The 11,721-nt window shown below is 30.3% G+C and overlaps 1 long non-coding RNA gene across 1 annotated transcript; it reads right to left on the bottom strand.

The window, feature by feature from the left end:
* Positions 1–6,958: 6,958 nt before the first annotated feature.
* LOC124896047 lies at positions 6,959–9,820 on the bottom strand. The gene is made up of 2 exons (XR_007052436.1): positions 9,164–9,820; positions 6,959–7,619 (listed from the first exon to the last, which is right to left on the bottom strand). It is a non-coding gene; the product is annotated as an uncharacterized LOC124896047 (long non-coding RNA).
* Between the last annotated feature and the right edge of the window lie 1,901 nt (positions 9,821–11,721).

The raw sequence follows: 11,721 nt of genomic DNA on the forward strand, positions 1-11,721 counted from the left end.
AAAATCAAACATCCACAATACCAAACATAGCGCGCAACATCTAAACACATAATTATGTCCAAAACATCCATAGTACCAAGCATCAACCAGCTATACTTAAAACAATCCACATCATCCACAATACCAAAGATAGCAAGAGCTAAACATAATTCATTAGAAGCTGAAGATGAAGTCTTTCAATAAAAAATACAAAGAGTTTGCCCGTAGTAGCCTTTTGCTTCAAATCCAAAACCAAATACTCTTTGCTTCTTTTCTCCTCCGGCAGCTTGGTAATATGCTTCAATTTGATCAATATAAGATTCTGATAATGTTTTTTCTCGTAATATTTCTTCAAATCTTTCCTGTAATAGAGGAAGTGAAATTATAATGGATTGTACTTAAAAATGATTAGATACCAAAAACTACTTTAAACTTAAAAAATAAGAATTAAGTAAACTACTACATTAAGATTTAGTCTTACATGGATGATTCGGGAACGTTCATCAACGAAAGATTTTCCATCATGACCATGTGTGTATACAATCACATGGGAGAGAACATTCAACATTTCAAGGGGGTATAAAATTTCACATACAGACAATAATCCTTGTGTTAGTCAAACTCTCTTTACATAAGAAAAGTGTATTCAAAAATAATATATTTAAATATTTATAGCTAATTACAGAAGTTTAGAAGTTGTAGTTCATGTTTTACTAGGACAGTTGAAACCAGATGAAATTATTGATACTTGAATGATCATATGCACTCCAAAATTGTAACAGCTGACTACTACTGAAATAAAAGAAATAAGCAAGTTGTAGATGATCATTGTAACGTGTGAAATTTCATCAGTAGGGTAGATAATACAGAGGATATGTGACATAATACAACGTCATATAAGACGTGAATTTATCACGTAGGATGCCACACAGAATATATATGTCTACGCAGAGGTGGAGCCAAGATTTCTGGGTTTTATATATACTTAATCTTTTTTTCATGCTTTGCCAATTGAAATTTCCTTAACGTGTTATATGTACACCAAATATTAAAAACTTCATGGGCGTATCAAACAGGAAACGAACAACTAAACATGACTATATCCTTCAAAGCTCTTACATATACAAGAAAATTGATACTAACATTTTACAACTTTAACTAAAACGACATGACTATTTTCTGATACATATACTATGGTCTCCTGTATGTTCAATTCATATTTGAAAGTATTGTCTGGTGGGGTAATCCAAATAAGTTGATAATTAAGTGGGACATTTCCAACCACACTAAGTATGATTATTGATTTGTTTAATGGCGATCGGTTAATACTAAAGTTTCATTAAGTGAAATAAGTAAATATGGTGGTGGTCATATAAAAATTAAGATTCATTATTGTTATTCTTTAACAGAAACTGAAGGATCCAAAAATATGTCTATAATAATATTTTAGAAATCAAAATGCTAATTGATTCGTATTAAAGTCATATAAACTTGAAAAATCTGCTCACGATTCATCAAAGAGACATATATGATACAGAGGATTCGAATAGACAACCTCAACGAGTCCAAGATTAGAGTTGAACAGAAATTAACTGATAATTTTGTTGATCAACACAATTTCGAAAAAAATGAAAAATGTCACAGTGTAGGCAGCAAGATATAGACATGTATGCACCTGGTAAATCCGGCTTAAGGTTTACTGTCAATTTCACTACAGTGAGAGAATCATTCTCGCCTCTCGTAGCCAACACAGCTCTAGAGTCCCCAATATTAATTACCAATAACAAGATTCTTACCCTGTCAAAAAACAAAATAAAAGAGTTCATATTTAGAATAAAATGGTAGAAAAACTAGCTAGCTTCACTTGCTGAATATTGCATTGCATTTGTAATTAATCTTCTTCCATAAATATACACATAAAACATAGACGTCAGAAAATAAAGTATTTGTTCAACTTCCAAATGATTTTTCATGTAACTGTGTACTTATCCATGACAGGAACGGGAAGTAGATAGCCATAATATAACTATCTATAAAGAGTATGCAATAGTCAAGCCTCTCATAACATCATTTGTCATTAAAATTCTTTCATAGATATACACTTGCAACATAAAAGTTAGAAATTAAAGCATTTATCCAACTTACAAACAACATTTCCAATTTACTGAATTTGCTTATATGAGGTCATTCCCATCCTTCATTCATTTGCAATGAAATAAAAGAAATATAATGCAGTGAAGTTTCAAAACTATATAAAAAATAGTGCTAAAAAATAACTTGACGGGGTCAGAGAAAGATTTTCTATTTAACAGATCCAAACACGACTTTTTCAGGAGCAACTTAGAGAAGATAATGCCAAACACTTATAAAATTAGCAAGTTGTAGATTGTAAAGGAGTATATGACCGACACTTGAGATATCCCACCGACCAACCCAGGAATCCTTGCAATCAACATGTCCTTGGAGAAGTAGTTCTTATGTACTCTCAACAAATATCAACACATGAACAACTTGATGTTAGTCTCCATCTCTGCGAACCACCCCTCTGGGTTTAGAGAAGCAATTTTTTTCTCTAGTTTTTTCAAATCTAGACTTTTAATCTCATTAATAATACTCAATTACTAGAAATAAGCCAAAACAAAGTCCGCAAACAACTTTTAAACTCAAAACAAGAAATTCAAGCAGATATGGAAATTTTCTTATACTACACTGAGACAACTAAGCGAGAAAATATGGTACATGCTATTGTCCACTGATTAACCATAAAAACATATAATATCAACATCAGTGAGGAAAACCTAAGTGAAAGAGCTCAAACAACCCTAAACCTACCGTTTACAAGTAACTTCCAACATAGAAATTAAGAAATTGAAAGAGGAAAAACAACTCACATTACGAGATTTAGAATAGTAACTCTAATTTAGATTCAAAATTGAGCGATTGACTCCGTTTTTGATTGATATTGAGCGATTCCCTTTTCTCAATTGAGAGAAAAGGAAAAGGAGAGTTTGTTTTCAGAGAGAGGCGGATGATACTATGTTTTGGGAACAAAGTGAAATAAAAGACTTTGCCCTAATATTTAGTTGGTAGGGTGACAGATTCAGCAACGGATTTACAATCTGTTGCTAATTATTATTAAAAATATAACTAATATATTTTTTAGAAATGGTAAAATAATTTTAGTGACAACAATTTCGTTGCTATTTCCGTCTCCGTCATGTCAAAAAAATTCCCACCTTTTATGTCGCTAATTTTGTCATCAAAATAAAGGCGCCAATATTTACCGCCAAAACATAGCAACAAATTTTATTTTTTGTTGCTAATCCGTCACTAATTAGGCTACTAATTTTAATTTCATTTATTTAGCGACAAAAGTTCTATTTTGTTGCAATTCCGTCATTAATTAGCGACGAAAATGTTCTTGTTACTAAAAATCCGTTGCTAAACGCGGTTTTTTTTATAGTGAAATGACTAACCTGTTATAAGCATCTGTTGCAATAGATAACTAACTTGTTGCAACAAATAGATAATCTATTGAAAAATAATTAAAATACTCGGAAACTCAAATATTTTTAAGAGAACACAAATTTTAGCTAAATTAATTTACTTATTACTGATAATTGCTTAATTTGAATCAACAGATGACTAGCATGTTGCATCAGATGATTCACCTGTTAGGAATTATCAAATAGATAGAAAATCTGTTGTAACAGATGGGTCAACTATTAGAAAGCAATTAAAATATTTGGGAACTTAAACGTTTTTAGGAGAACTCAAATGTTTGTCCCCTTGATCCTTTTGCATTTAATGTATGGTATATTATTTTTGTCTTCTTTACCTGTTTCATGAAATTTTTCATGTGTTTTACTTAGTCGTTGTGCCCCTGTTGAAATTTTTTGAAAAAATTTTAGGTCAAATTTTGTTCGTATATCACTTAGACATTACTTCATAGCTTATTTTGTAAGTAAAATTATAATTTTTTGTTGAATTTCTTATTTGGTGTATCTACTACTGTTACAATGGATAGAACCTGCAACATGAATCTAACATATGAGTCATCTATTGCAACAAGTGAGTAATCTGTTGCAATAGTTGACTAATTTGTTGCAATAGATGACTCATATGTTGGATTCATATTACAACACTATAAAACGAGTCCAACAGATGAGTAATCCGTTGGAACAGATTAGTCATATTTATTGCAACAGATTACTCATTTGCTGCAAGAAATTAGTCATATATGTTGCAACAGATTAGTCATATATGTTGCAAACAGATTAGTCATATATGTTGCAACAAATTACTAATCTGTGCAACATATTAGTCATATATGTTGCAACAGATTAGTCATATATGTTGCAACAAATACTCATCTGTTGGATTCACGTTATATGTTTTATCTATTATTAAAAAGCAGTATTAGCAGATACATCCAGATGGGAAATTCAACTAAACATAAAAAAATAACAAACACCAACAAATCAAGTTCTTCATTTTCATCATAACTTAAAAGCCCAAATTTTTTACTTGTGAAAATAAAAAAGAAACGATGAAGAACTCGAAGTTGTTATCGCCGGAGAATGTTGTCACGTCGATTGACGATTGAAAGTAAAAAAAGAAACGGGCAAGAACTCAAAACTATTTGTTGCCAGAGGTTGAAGTTGCACAAGATTGAAGGGAGAAATTTGAAAAGTTGTTGGTTGGGAGAAGTTAGAGAGAGAAACTATCGAGAGAAAGAGAGAAGAGAGAGAGATTGATTTGCAGAGGGAGAGAAGTTTTGTGGGTATGGGTTAATTTGTATTTTTGAAAAGATTAAAACGTTTAGAAAATATTAATCAAGTCCGCAATTAACCTAATCAAGTTTTTTAATTATGTTTGACCCTTTAAATTGGTCAATATCACCAATCCTTCATTCAAGACTTAAAAGACACCTTTCCTTCAATTTTCTCTAGATACATCACATACACATGTAAATTACCTCGTAATACAACATTTTGTATATATATAATGATAAATTATCGTTTAATTTAGCTTATAATATTATATTATAACTTCAACAGTATATTTTTTTTAATCAATCGATCGTATGATATCAATGTATTCAATAAATAATTGAATACATTTAACCTTTTTAATATAAAAATTATTTATTTAATAGTAAATTAAAAATCAAATATCGAAGGACAGTGTCGTTTTCATAAAGTTAATTTTTATTTAGTTTTAACAAAAGCGATGTTGTCCGTCGCTTTTTGAAAAAATAAAAATAAAATTAAAAATATTTACAAATTGCGACGGACGGCGTCACTTTTCTAGAATTAATATTTTAAAGAATAAAAATTATAGTGAAGTTGTCCGTCGCTTTTAATAAAAATAAACAAAAATAAAAATTAAATTTAAAAAGCGACGAACAACGTAGCTTTTCAAAAAAATTTTTTATTTAATTTTAAAAAAAACGATGTTGTCCGTCGCTTTTTCTAAAAATAAAGAAAAATTTAAAATAATTAAAATTCTGACGGATAACGTCGCTTTTCTAGAATTAATATTTTAAAAAATAAAAATTATAGCGACGTTGTTCTTCGCTTTTAATAAAAATAAATAAAAATAAAAATAAAATTTAAAAAGGGACGAACATCGTCGCTTTTCAAAAAATTAATTTTTATTTAATTCTAACAAAAGCGACGCTATTCGTCGCTTTTTGTAAGAAATAAAAAAAATAAAAATAATAATTGCGACGGACAACTTCTCTTTTATAGAATTAGTATTTTAAAAAATAAAAATTATAGTGACGTTGTTCGTCTCTTTTAATAAAAATAAATAAAAACAAAAATCAAATTTAAAAATCGATGGACTACTTCGCTTTTTAAAAAATAATAATTATTATTTTTTTAATAAATTACGACGTCCGTTGCTTTTATTAAAAAAAATATATAAATTATTTTTTAATTACTTGGCACAAAAATCCGCGAAAAAGCGACAGATATTAATACGCTGGCCGTCGATTTTAATAAAAAATAAATAAAAATAAAAATTAAACTAAACAAGCGACGACCAACGTCGTTTTTCTCGTCGCTTTTTAAAGTGACACAATCCGTCGCTTTTTAGCCATTTTTTAGTAGTGATACGACAACTGCAATTCTATTAAAATATGTATTAGCAGCACTATTCTATGTTCATATTGATTTTTCTGAGAACTGAAGAAAGTAGTGGGTGATTTTTTTTTTCATTGAATGCAATTCAACCAAGAAGAAAATTTAATATGATGTTTAATATAGTTTTTTCAATTTAAATTTCAGTTACTATATTTAATAATACACCATTAAATGTTGAGTAACAAAGAAGAAAATTTAATATGATGTTTAATATAATTTTTTAATTCAAATTTCAGTTACTATATTTAATAATACACCTTAAATGTTGAGCAATTAATGGCGTGAATTAAGAAACAGATTAATATTATCAGATTTATCTTTTCTTAAATATAGCCTAATCAGCTTTATCATAATTCCAACAATGTATGAGGATTGATTAGATGTGCGAGTATCTTTCTCAAAATCAAGAGAGAGAATGGCTGAAAAATTTTATATAATTACTTTCACTTACTAAGGAATTTGTGTAGTTTATACTTCAAATATAGAGACAAATATAGGAAAAATTACATTATACCCAGCTTAATTTATCATAACAATTTAAAATACAAATCCTTTTAAATAATTACGTAAATCTTTGATTCTACTTACAAACTCGGATACATTACTAAGGAATGTGATGTATCCATGTAAAATCAAGTGAAGTATCTGAAAAATGTGGTGTATCTGTGTCAAATGTGATGTATCTGTGTAAAAATTATGTGATGTGTACGAAAAAATGTGATGTATCCATGTGATCTAAATCTAAGATTTTTAGTAATTTTGGAAAAAGTTGGGAAAGGAAGTGTTCGCAATAGATTTTCGTGGTGCTGAAAATTAAGTACAAGCAAAAATAAAAAAATGAAAATTATAATTTTATTTATATGAATCTTGTGAGTACAATTTTGTTGTTCTCTTGATTCTTCTCTCCTAAACTTTTTCCGTAATTCGAGGACCTTCTGTAGCGTGTTTGTCGAATATAGGATGATTTGAACCTCCTACAAATGTGTTTGGATCTCCAGGAATGTCGGACAACAATTCTTCTTATCAAGTTGATCTCTAATAATGTTTGGATCTCTAGGAATATCGAATAACAGTTCGTCTTATCTAGTTGATCTCTGGGCAAGATTTCGCTGACAACTCTTTTGAAGAACTGTGTAGTTGATATATATGCTTTCTCCAATGCTTACAGAATGACCTCAGAAAATCATGCAACTCTCCTATTTATAGTTGTAGGGGGTAGGTAGTCTAAGTGTAAATAACTTCTCCTGCCTCATTCCGAGTGCTCCATTCAGTTCTCAAATTTATCACAAATATTGTGTGATAAAATTGCTTGTGATTGGCCACAAATATGTTATTTGGAACACTTGGCGATGTTTCATTGGCTGTTGAACTTGACTTGACTTGCCACATTCTTTGAATGAATGGCCTCGTCTTGTTGATCTTTAATTTGATGACTGAGATATCACGTCACTTGACACGTGACGTGTGTTTGGACTTCAAAGTGAGATAGACCTTGATGAGAAATAAAATGAGCTTATTATTTTAAAAATCCAAAATAATTTTAGACCAAATAAAATATGAATTAAATTCAAATTTTATATGAATTTGATCCAATAAATTTTACGTATCTATGTAATTAACTCTAAAAGGGTTGAAATTTAAAAGATTAAAAGACATTTGATATACATCCACATACGTCTAATTAAGACCATAAAGTTCGAAAGAAACTTTATAATTTTTTACACTTTGTATCAAGTCAATCAAAGTATCAAACAAACAAAATTTAAAAGGAAGGGGTAAAAATTACAATTTAACAAGTGAGTTCTTGTGTTTGATAGTATATATGTTGCCAGTGCTTGAAGTAAAGTTATGCTAGATTAATGACATTTTGTAATTTTTAACTTTCAATATTGCCTTATTTTGGCAAGTGGTTAAAATTTGAATCTTGTACCGCATCATCTTCTTTCTACTATGACGATTTTCATTATGACTCATTACTTAATTATTACAGTAAATGAGTAAGCATGAAACAAAAGTAAATCGTTACGAGAAGAAATAGACAAAAGGCGTTAGTTTATTTATTTATACGTCCGGATGCTTCTAATTTAAGAACAATTGTGTGGAATATACATAGTCAGTGTATCATACAATGTACATAAGTGAATACATAGAGCGCCTAACTTAGAGTCCTACGTTTATACAAGTACAATAACAAAGCCAACATACAATAGGGAGATAAGAAACTAAAGCCCTAGTTGGAATATAGTGATGCAAACATCATCTGTCTTCATGGATATATCATATTCAGCCACTATAGATAATTGCATTCTTCATTGCAATTTTGCTTAATTTACACATAACCAAAAAAAATAAGTAACGACTGCAGTACTAATTTAATGGAAATGAAGAAAATGAACCAAGTCATCTGGAAACATGTGTGATTGTGAGCAAGATAATCGACATCTATCCCTTTCGTTTCAATTTACTTGTTTTATTATAGCAGCTCTCCAATTAAGACTTTCTACAAATCATTTTTAAGGTCCAAAATTTAAAAATATTTTTGAACATTATCCACGTGTCAAATCAAAATATATCAGGCAAACAAGTTGGAGCAAAAATTAGGAGCACTATAACTATATGACCATTAGTTTAGCTTATTCTTTTTGGAGAAAGATGGATGGATACTCTTACAAGCAAGGGGACAGCATAACATCATAGGATTGTAATTACTAAGCCAAGGAAAATTGTGAATCTATTTGAAGATAGTATAATATAGACACATAAGCTACATACAAGGAAAAAGTCAAAATACAACTCCACACCATCCATGATTCTAATTTGTTACTACTACAAGAAGTTTTGAGAAACATACTTATTTAAGCTCAAATAATATATACCTCTAATTAAGGGCGGAGAAAACCACTTCATTCCATAACAATCGTCTTTGATAAATGCAATTATAAATTAGACACATTATATATATATACACACACATGAGAAGAGTATTGACAAAACCCTAGAATCTAGATGGTAATGAATGTATTTTTCAGACGAACCTGTTAGGTGATTATGTCAGGCAGACATACAAGGGGCTATAGTGAAAGAGAAACTAAGATATTGGCACGGCTCAATCAAACGGAAACAGATCGATCAAACAGAAACTAGACTCCATTCAAATAGTTTCATTTTTTAGTCTGAGTGAACCAGGCCAATATCAAAGTTACTGTTTCATGCGAGAACAAAAACACACACCTCGATCTCTTTTTGTTTGTGGAAGAAAACCCTTAATCTAACGAGGTGATCGTTAATTACTAAAAGGCTGCATATAAACAAGAGATGAAACGTTAGTTCTTCGGTGGTAGAGTGGCTGTGTGTGTCGCCGCCGTCCATTAAGAATTCATATAGTCGATCCCAATTTATTTGGAAGAGAGGGTAGAAACCCTAAAGAGGCAGAAAAACAAAGAGGATGAATGAATAGAGGAGAACGAGAAGGATGGGAATGTCTTGGGGGAAATTTAAGGAGGAAGGAGAAAGGGGATGGTGTGTGTCTCTCTCTCTTTCTCTCTGTACACTGCATTTAAAACTGCGACTACCAAAGCACAAGGACAGGGCCACTACATTTAACTCCATTATTCTTCCCTCTTCCTCTTTTCCCCATCCCCTTCAATTCCTTCTACCTCTCATCACTCCACAGTAAGACCCCATGACGTATACTCATGTAGACATCGAAATTTTGTGAAACTCTACAAGGCGAATTTAAATTCTGTTAGTATTTTTGGAGGCTATTTTTATCCTAAACCCTAGATCATGTCTATATAAAAGATTCTTGAAAGATATTTTATCCTAAACCCTAGATCATGCCTACAGATATAAAGGGACCCTTATGAAGTGTAACATAAAAAGACATCTTCAATATCTTACAAATTGACGGAATATGCATAAGGAGATGAGATCAAAACTCTCTCTTCTTGATAATTCAATCTTAATCTTACAAACTGACGGGACATGCATATGTAGATCAGATCAAAACCCTCTCTTCTTGATAATCAAATGCATCAAGAATATCCACAAACCCTCTTCTTGATAATCAAATACATCAAGAATATCCACAAATCCTCTTTTTATGGAGATTAAATTCAAATATTTCTACGTTCGAGTTATACAACAGCCCTCGAGTTACGGAGAAAATTAATATTAAATTCAAATTTTTCTGCATTTAAAAAATACGCTATTATCGATCCTTGAATTAGGAGAAAATCAAGGGAGTAACAAAATTGTACCCATATCATTTATCAAATAAAATTCTTATTTCTACGTTCGAGTTATACAACAGCCCTCGAGTTACGGAGAAACTTAATATTAAATTCAAATTTTTCTACGTTTAAAAAATACGCTATTAACGATCCTCGAATTAGGAGAAAATTATGGGAGTAACAAAATTATACCCATATCATTTATCAAATAAAATTCTTATTTAATTTCTCCGGATTTCATTTGTGATTGAAGTTTATTTCCATGAATTAAAATTTGTTGGAAACAACTCCAACTTTACTAATGCACCACATTAAAAATAAGTACCTTATTAGGAATGAGTAGCTTCTTATAAGTGACGTCTAAGCTAAAATAACCACTTATTTACAAACGATGGAAATATATATTTATTTTTACTTGTCAAGAAAAATCTCGAGATAATCACCATTTATTATCTATTTTTCATTTCTCGAGATAATCACCATTTATTATCTATTTTTCATTTCTCAACATGTAGATGATTTATAATAATTAGGGGTAGTATAATAAACTTGTATGTAAATATTAATGGGAAGTGCTAAACAAAAGTTAATTAAGGGATTTTCCAATATTATATATGCATCATTATAAACAAAAGTGGCCTCATTACTACTAGCACAAGATTGTTCTCGCTGAATCGAAGAATCACAACACAAACTACATCATAAAAACTTTTTAAACCTCACAAAAAAGAGTTTAATTCTTTTCTATTTGGCTAAGTAATTAATTAGTACTAATATATTTACATCGAAGTAATAATTAACTCAGTGAGCTGTAGCTGCATGCATAAGTTCAACAAAATTTAAGTCCTTATAGTCTTGAGATTCGATATGATTCGAGTTACATTACGGACCCCTACACCTATTCTACAGATTGGCTAGCTTAGAAATTAATGTTTTTATGTATAAGTCCAGTTTCTCAATGGAATAAGAAAAATAAAAGGAAAAGAGTAGGTTAAAAAGATAAAATGGTGTACAATTTGTTTCTCCAAAAGAGAGTAACATAACTCAATAACACAAAACTAAACACACTTAAATTTATTTTTTTTAAGAAAAGGATGCCCCATGATGGTGATACTGCAGTGCTACCAACCAAGAAAGGGTAAATAATAAATGAGAAGAGGGAAAGGGAATCTCTCTTTAATTTTGTATATACTATATCTCTCTCATACATAAATAAATTCACTGCGTTAAATGAAAGAAGAAGGGGAGATGGATAGGCAATAGGCATAGGGCAGCCCACATATTTAATGCAAAACTAACCAGCCAGACCCCAGCCCAGTAAAGGAATCAAATGCAGTAAGGTAAATTCAAAATTTAGATTT

Source organism: Capsicum annuum, chromosome 2 (assembly GCF_002878395.1).
Source record: "Capsicum annuum cultivar UCD-10X-F1 chromosome 2, UCD10Xv1.1, whole genome shotgun sequence".
Taxonomy (NCBI): Eukaryota; Viridiplantae; Streptophyta; class Magnoliopsida; order Solanales; family Solanaceae; genus Capsicum; species Capsicum annuum.